The sequence below is a fragment of the Nanorana parkeri genome, unplaced genomic scaffold, assembly GCF_000935625.1.
Source record: "Nanorana parkeri isolate BGI_ZX_2015 unplaced genomic scaffold, ASM93562v1 scaffold871, whole genome shotgun sequence".
Lineage (NCBI taxonomy): Eukaryota > Metazoa > Chordata > Amphibia > Anura > Dicroglossidae > Nanorana > Nanorana parkeri.
The window spans coordinates 529-7,007 of NW_017307139.1; the positions used below are offsets into that span (position 1 = coordinate 529).

At 41.4% G+C, this 6,479-nt stretch overlaps 1 long non-coding RNA gene across 1 annotated transcript; it reads right to left on the minus strand.

Annotated features, from left to right (window-relative positions):
* Positions 1-930: 930 nt before the first annotated feature.
* On the minus strand, positions 931-3,579 carry LOC108794594. The gene is made up of 3 exons (XR_001941718.1): positions 3,494-3,579; positions 2,125-2,264; positions 931-1,037 (listed from the first exon to the last, which is right to left on the minus strand). It is a non-coding gene; the product is annotated as an uncharacterized LOC108794594 (long non-coding RNA).
* Positions 3,580-6,479: the final 2,900 nt, after the last annotated feature.

Genomic DNA, 6,479 nt, shown 5'->3' on the forward strand with positions numbered 1-6,479 from the left:
GAAAAAACAATACTATGCAATCATTTTACAGGACAATCATTATTTTTATTTGACATAAGGCTGGTGTCAGGGTTGTTTGCTCAGAGCATAAACAAGCCAGACTGGTCAAAGGAGTCATATATGTTTAGTGACAGATCTTTCAGTGGTTAGGTCTTCAGGGACGGATTTCCATTTCGGCGCCTTTACCTGCTGCAAGACCTGCCGGTTTTCACATATGCAGAGAAGGATCCGGGCATCGCATAAGGCTGCCCTAAACACCTGTCCGCATCAGACAGGAAATTTACAAATTTACAAGGCAGCCTTATGCAATGCCGGGTCCTTCTGCGTTTGTGGAAGCCGGCGGTTACTTTAGGCGCCGCTAGTCTTGGAGCAGGAGGGTGCCTTTTTTTCAGAATGCACCCTCCTTGCTATTGCCGGTGTTGTATCTTGAAACAACACTGGGAATTAGGCAGAGTAGGTACCTACAAGGCGCCCCTCTATGGAGGACGCCTGTACGCATGTGCCTACTCCGCCTAATGGTAAATCTGGCCCTTATTGACATCACATATCTGTGGTTAGGGTAATGCATGTAGACATTAGGTGATGACCAGATCTGCAGTTTTAATGTCTATGAGACATGGTAAAAATTCCCTCCTTTTCTGTTATAGAGGATTAAAATATTTGTTAGACAACCTTTTTTTTCTGTGCCTGGAACCATTTGAGGGCAGTCAGTATTTGGAGATTGTGTATAATATAATATAAAGGCATTAAGTAAATGTGTTTGAGATGCTTTTGACAAATGCATTGTTACATTTGTGCCTGATGGGAGTAACACCATGTATTGTAATTTGAAATGCGTGACTATACAACATAGGAAATACATTAGAATCCATAGAAAATGCATGCAGGCACATTGAAAGAAAACATACCAGCTACTGTATCGTAGAGAATTCCTCCAGGTGGCAGAAGACAGGTAAAGGAAGGAACAAATGTGGCTACTGAGGACTGTTGGCACTGGGATAGCAGTGATGGCAGTAAAGGGTATTTTTTGGGATCACCTTAGATATAAAAATAAAAGGGTATTACCATACAATGTGACTTCAGGTATCATATAATATAGCAGTACTGAGGTACGTAACCAGTACCATTACAAATCTCAGAAAGCAGCAGTAAGCCCTACTAATGAGAACCTGAACTTGTAGTTCCTTAACGACTGCTAGTGTACATGCTACCAAAGAATATGCCAACTACCTGTAGTAGAAATGAGTGGTTCTAAAACATAGCCCTCATACTGACCAATACCTATGTATTACATGTATTAGTTGTCATTTACAATATCCTATATAATTCAAGAGTTTCATTAAACATTTTCAACCCAATGTTTCAATTCAGCAAAGTCAAAAAAAGCACAATATTTTTTTATTACAATGCATCTCTTAATATGTTCTTCATAGAAATAGCAAATCAAACAATAGGAAAGAATGTTTCTCCCTATTCAATCAATGGAGCACTGGTGTGACTTTTACATCTGGTTTGCTGTACTCTGTTTATAGGGAGTGGTGTCAGCACCCCTAATACATAGCACGCGGCCGGCCGCTACATCGACATTTCAGCTACGCTGTTTACTCTTCTCCCCTAGTGTGATCTTCAGGACTGAGCTGTCATTTGACAGCCTGGCCCTTCACAGTGCAGATGCAAATGCAATGCAAAGGCAGGAACTTGCCCCAGCAGAGTTCCCTAGGTTGGTGCCTCCCTGCCCCTAACCAGCCTTGATTGTATGTTTTCTTTCTTTTGCCAAGAAACTTTAGCAACAAATAATGAAAAAACAGGTTAAATAATAACCAGCAAGATAGTAATACTGCTAAGGGGCCTTACACAATGGAAATTATACTTCTCATTAAAATATGCACTCTTATAGTACCAGCTATACTCATATTCACGAATGGAAAATCATTTGTGTCTATTTTCCTTTTGACATATGATTTGCGTATTATATAATCATATGATTTGTCTACATTCCTATAATAAATATGACACATCTGCCAACTCACACAAATACATGTAATCAGTTTATGAAGGGTTTATTTTCTTTTGCGTGGATAATGTTTTCTAATTTACCACAATCATAAAAAAATTATATCTTACCAGGAGCCACGGGCTTATCTAAAACCTCTATCTGGTGGAGGCGTCCTTTCAGCTGAGAAGCCAGTTGACAGGTATCTCTCAGCAGAACTTTGGTAGACAGCTGGAGAGTTTCAGACAGCAGATTCAAATCAAGCATTGGTCTGTGGGGCAGAAAATATCATCCGGGTATGATGATTAGGAAATTATCAAGATCAACAAGAAGATAGCAGTATCTAACAATTTAACGTTGGCCAACTGAAAACAAGAGCTTTCTAATCTGCTACGAGAACCTTTATGGGCCAAAAAGCTGTGCAAATTAGGTGAAGATATGTTTACTTTAAATACCCAAATATGTGCAAGAGAAATGAAAAAAGCAAGATATTTACGTGCATAGTTGGATGCTTGAAATAAGTATTTGCATATTAAGTGAAAGTTCACTTTGCATATTAAAAATTCCCAACTCCTTTAGTAAATCAACCCCATTGTGTTGCTAAGATAAAACAAATGTACATTTTTGGCATAGCTAATGTAATTAAGCATATTACTTAGGTGCATTGCTATCCCCCTTTTATTCTACTCTGAGGTAGCGTAACCATAACATAGAATAATAAATTATCCTTTTTAAGCCCCAGGCACACATACATATTTTAGATCATACTGTATGAATGGAACTGTATTAATATAGTTTTCTACCTTACTAAAGAAGAATATGTGATCCAGTTTTGTTGTCCATTATGTCCAGGTATAAACCATATAGTTCAGTTACCGATAATACAACAATTTTAGTAGAGTGAGGAAGGGTTAGAACATTTGACAATGTTTTTATTGTTTTCACTGCTTTCCTGTCCCATTGATGACCAAACCTCTATTTCTTCTATAGGTCCCCAAAAGGAGTCACAGGAAGAAAAGCTGACAGAAGTTTTTACTCTTTTCCAAAGCTAAAAAGTGCATTCACACTGGAATCGAAGCCAAAAACACGAGTCACCGGAGGTACATTGACTTGCATTGCGTTTTTGTTTTGTTTTTTGTTTGATTTTTACACTAGGCTATATAAGGTATTGGTTCTGCCTTGCATTGAAAAGCATTAGCAGTTCACACCAGTCTGTTGCGTTGCGCTAAAAGAATGTAGAGCCTGCAACATACTGTTGTGAATCACTCCCATTCACACCATTTATTTTCAGATGTCCTTGCGTTAGCATCCATTGAAACACGGATGCCAAAGCATCTGGCGTGAATGGGGTCTTAGGCTTTAGCTGTAATTGCCAGGGGAAACTTTCCTGAAGCTAATACCAATATAAATGTTTAAACTACATATTTTACTTTGACCAGCCAAGGCAATCAAACTCTTCAGCACCAAATGTTTGGATACCATAAATCTTTACCATCTTACCGTTCTGGATTAATAGCAGCCTTTATGTCTTCTTGAATCTCTACAATGGATGTTGCCCAAGCTTTATGGAGAAGGTACTCATAATTAAAAATGCACTCTGTTATCAGCCGTGAAATCAGGTTAGACTGGACCAGATGATAAGATATCCCACGGAGTTTACGAAGGTTAAACACAGGAAGTGCGCTGTTCTCTTCATTTACTAGCCATGACAGTGGCATCATTGGCACCTCACTTTTATTGAGTTTATTGCGAGTACGACTCTCCAAGTAATAATCCGCAAATGCAGAGTGGATGGCGATTTGGTAATCCTTTGATTTCAAATATCGATTTAAACAAACTGACCTAAATTGGTTGTGAGCCCAGTTTATAACGTAACTATTATCTGTCCTTTGCTCAACCAAATGAACCCCAAAGTGACTGTGCAGCTTTTCCCAAAGTGCTTCTGGGAATACTGGCACTGTAACACCCTGGTATTGTCTAATCTCATCCATGACACTCTGGTCTAGAGATAACAGGTCCAGTAGTTCTTCTCGTGTGATACCATTCCTAGACAAGGAAATGTAAGATGCCGTTTTCTTCACCATTTGCTCTCCATGGATCCTCTCCAGTCTGCCTAGAATGCAAGAGTACATCTTTGCTATATTAGGATACAGATAGATATCTGAGTCTGGACTGTACGATGTCCATAGTTGAGATTCCATATATGAGCAGGTCACAAACAGTGGAAGAGGACAAGCTTCACAAGCCTGAAGCAATACTTCTCTTTGGTTACTGGTAAGTTTACGGTGATCCTTACTCAAGTAAAAGTCAATCATTTCATTTATTTCTGCTGAGCACATTGGTGGCACCTGGATGATATTTTGCTCTACTGTAAATTTCTGCAAAATAAAATAAAAACTGCTGTTACATTGTAGCTTTTACTATTTTTTTCTCTCAATAAAACCTTTCTGATTTTATTACATACCTTATTTTAGAAGCAATGACATCATCACTGGGTTTGGTGGGATGGGCCTCAGGGCGTTAGACATAGCTTGATGAAAACATCACAGCAGCCAGCCTCAGTACCCTTAGCCCTGGACTGACTCTTGGAAAGAGTTATGTAAACGTTAAAATGCCTTGGTGCTGAGCTTGGAAAAAAAACTCACATGTGGCGCTGGGCCTCCAATAATGAAAGGACTGAAAACCAATGGGGGACTGGAGAGGAAAGCGCTAGATGATGATGGTCTTACTTTAGCCAGAAAATGAGGCAGCTCTGTTTAACTTGCTGCAGTTTCTAATGAAAACTGTGCAGTGAAATTAAAGTAAGCAATTTAAGTACAGGAGAGGAGTCGGTACAACTGTAGAAGACTGAAGAGAACACTGGAGTTCAGCTTTAAAAGACAAATGAACTTTCAGGTCATGTTAGTCAATATTCCTTTAGAAATTAACACATTTTTTCTTTTCTCTGTACCATAGCACTTGACTTTAGTGTAAAGTCAGGATTTAAAGGAATCACAACCTCCCCACAAATTGTTTTTAGTTTGCACTATGTGTTATGGAATTCCATGCATTTAGCTGGGAAAATGTCAAGTGAACCTCCCACTGTCATAGGAATATCTACAAAACCAAAGTTAATTGGCTCCTGTCTACAAAAGCAAGTTTTCTAACATTAAACCTTTTTAGCTACCTAAGGAGACTCAGGGGGTTATTCACTATTGAGTCGACAGATCCAGCCGTAGCTTTGGCTGATCCTTCGGCTCTCTTTGGCCGCCGGTGCCCTTCGGTTCAGTCAAAACGAAGTGACAGCCGAAGCAGGGAGAACGGCCTGTTGAAGGCCGACCGATCTCCATGCAAAGGACAGCTGAGTGGAGCTAGCCGTAATCTCACGTCTGGCTCTGCCCAGTTGTAATGACAGATCAGTGTCCCCAAATGACCTGGGGACACTGATCTGTCATTAAACAATAACAACTGAGTGGAGCCGGCAGTTCCGCCCAGTTGTTATTCATTGGCCGGGACCTGATAGAACCTTGGTTCTCAACTGGTGGGTCGTGACCCAAAAGTGGGTCGCGACCCCATGTTCAGTGGGTCGCCGTGTGCCTTCCACTATGCTAGGTGAGAGACTCCTCAGCTGCTCCTGTCAGTTCTCTCGCCAAGCAGCCATTCAAAATCTGCTGCCGAGTGTCAGCTTGAGGAGGGATGGGCTGGGGCCATGACCGTGAGGGAGCTCCATCCACACGTACCACTCCCTTGCATGCCCTGCAGAGGTGCCTGGACCGGAGTGATATCAAATTCTGGCTCCTGGCACGTCTACAGGGCACTCAAGGGAGCTGTACAAGCATTGCACATATGGATGGAGCTCTGTCTCAGCACAGCAGCCCACACTGGACCCCAGCTCTCGTAAGGTATGGAAACTGGGTGGATCTTTGAATAGCATCCTAAACGCACCTCCCACCCGCAGTTCGATCGCCCACACCGGAACGCGCAGTACCGCAATGTTGAGTGTTCCATTGCAGTGCGACATGGGTCGCCACTTAATGACCAAGGACAAATGTTGGGTCCTGAGGTTACACAGGTTGAGAACCACTGTGCTAGAAGACTCTAGCAGGTGCTGTCACTGCTAGCTCCGCCCAATTGTTTTTCTTTTTTTTTCTTTTCTTTAAAATATCTTTAATTTTTTTAGATTTTATTATTTGTTTACATTTTTTAAATAATTTTTCTACTTTTTTTCTTTTCTTTCTTTTCACTTATTTTCTATTCTGTTCGGTACCACGGAGGTACCGAGCAGAATAGCCGAGCCGAATGCTGCTCGGCGGCATTCGGCAATTCACTCACTGCCGTTCGGCCCCTATGAGAATAGGGGAGAACAGCAGCGAGTGAGCTGCCAGGGCTTGGGCTCAGCCGATCCAGATGTTGGATCGGCTGAGTCGAAGTCCCTCTGCAGTTCAGCTCAGTCGAACATGCAGAGCATGAGGCAGACAATATACGGCTGATTTCAGCCGATGTATGG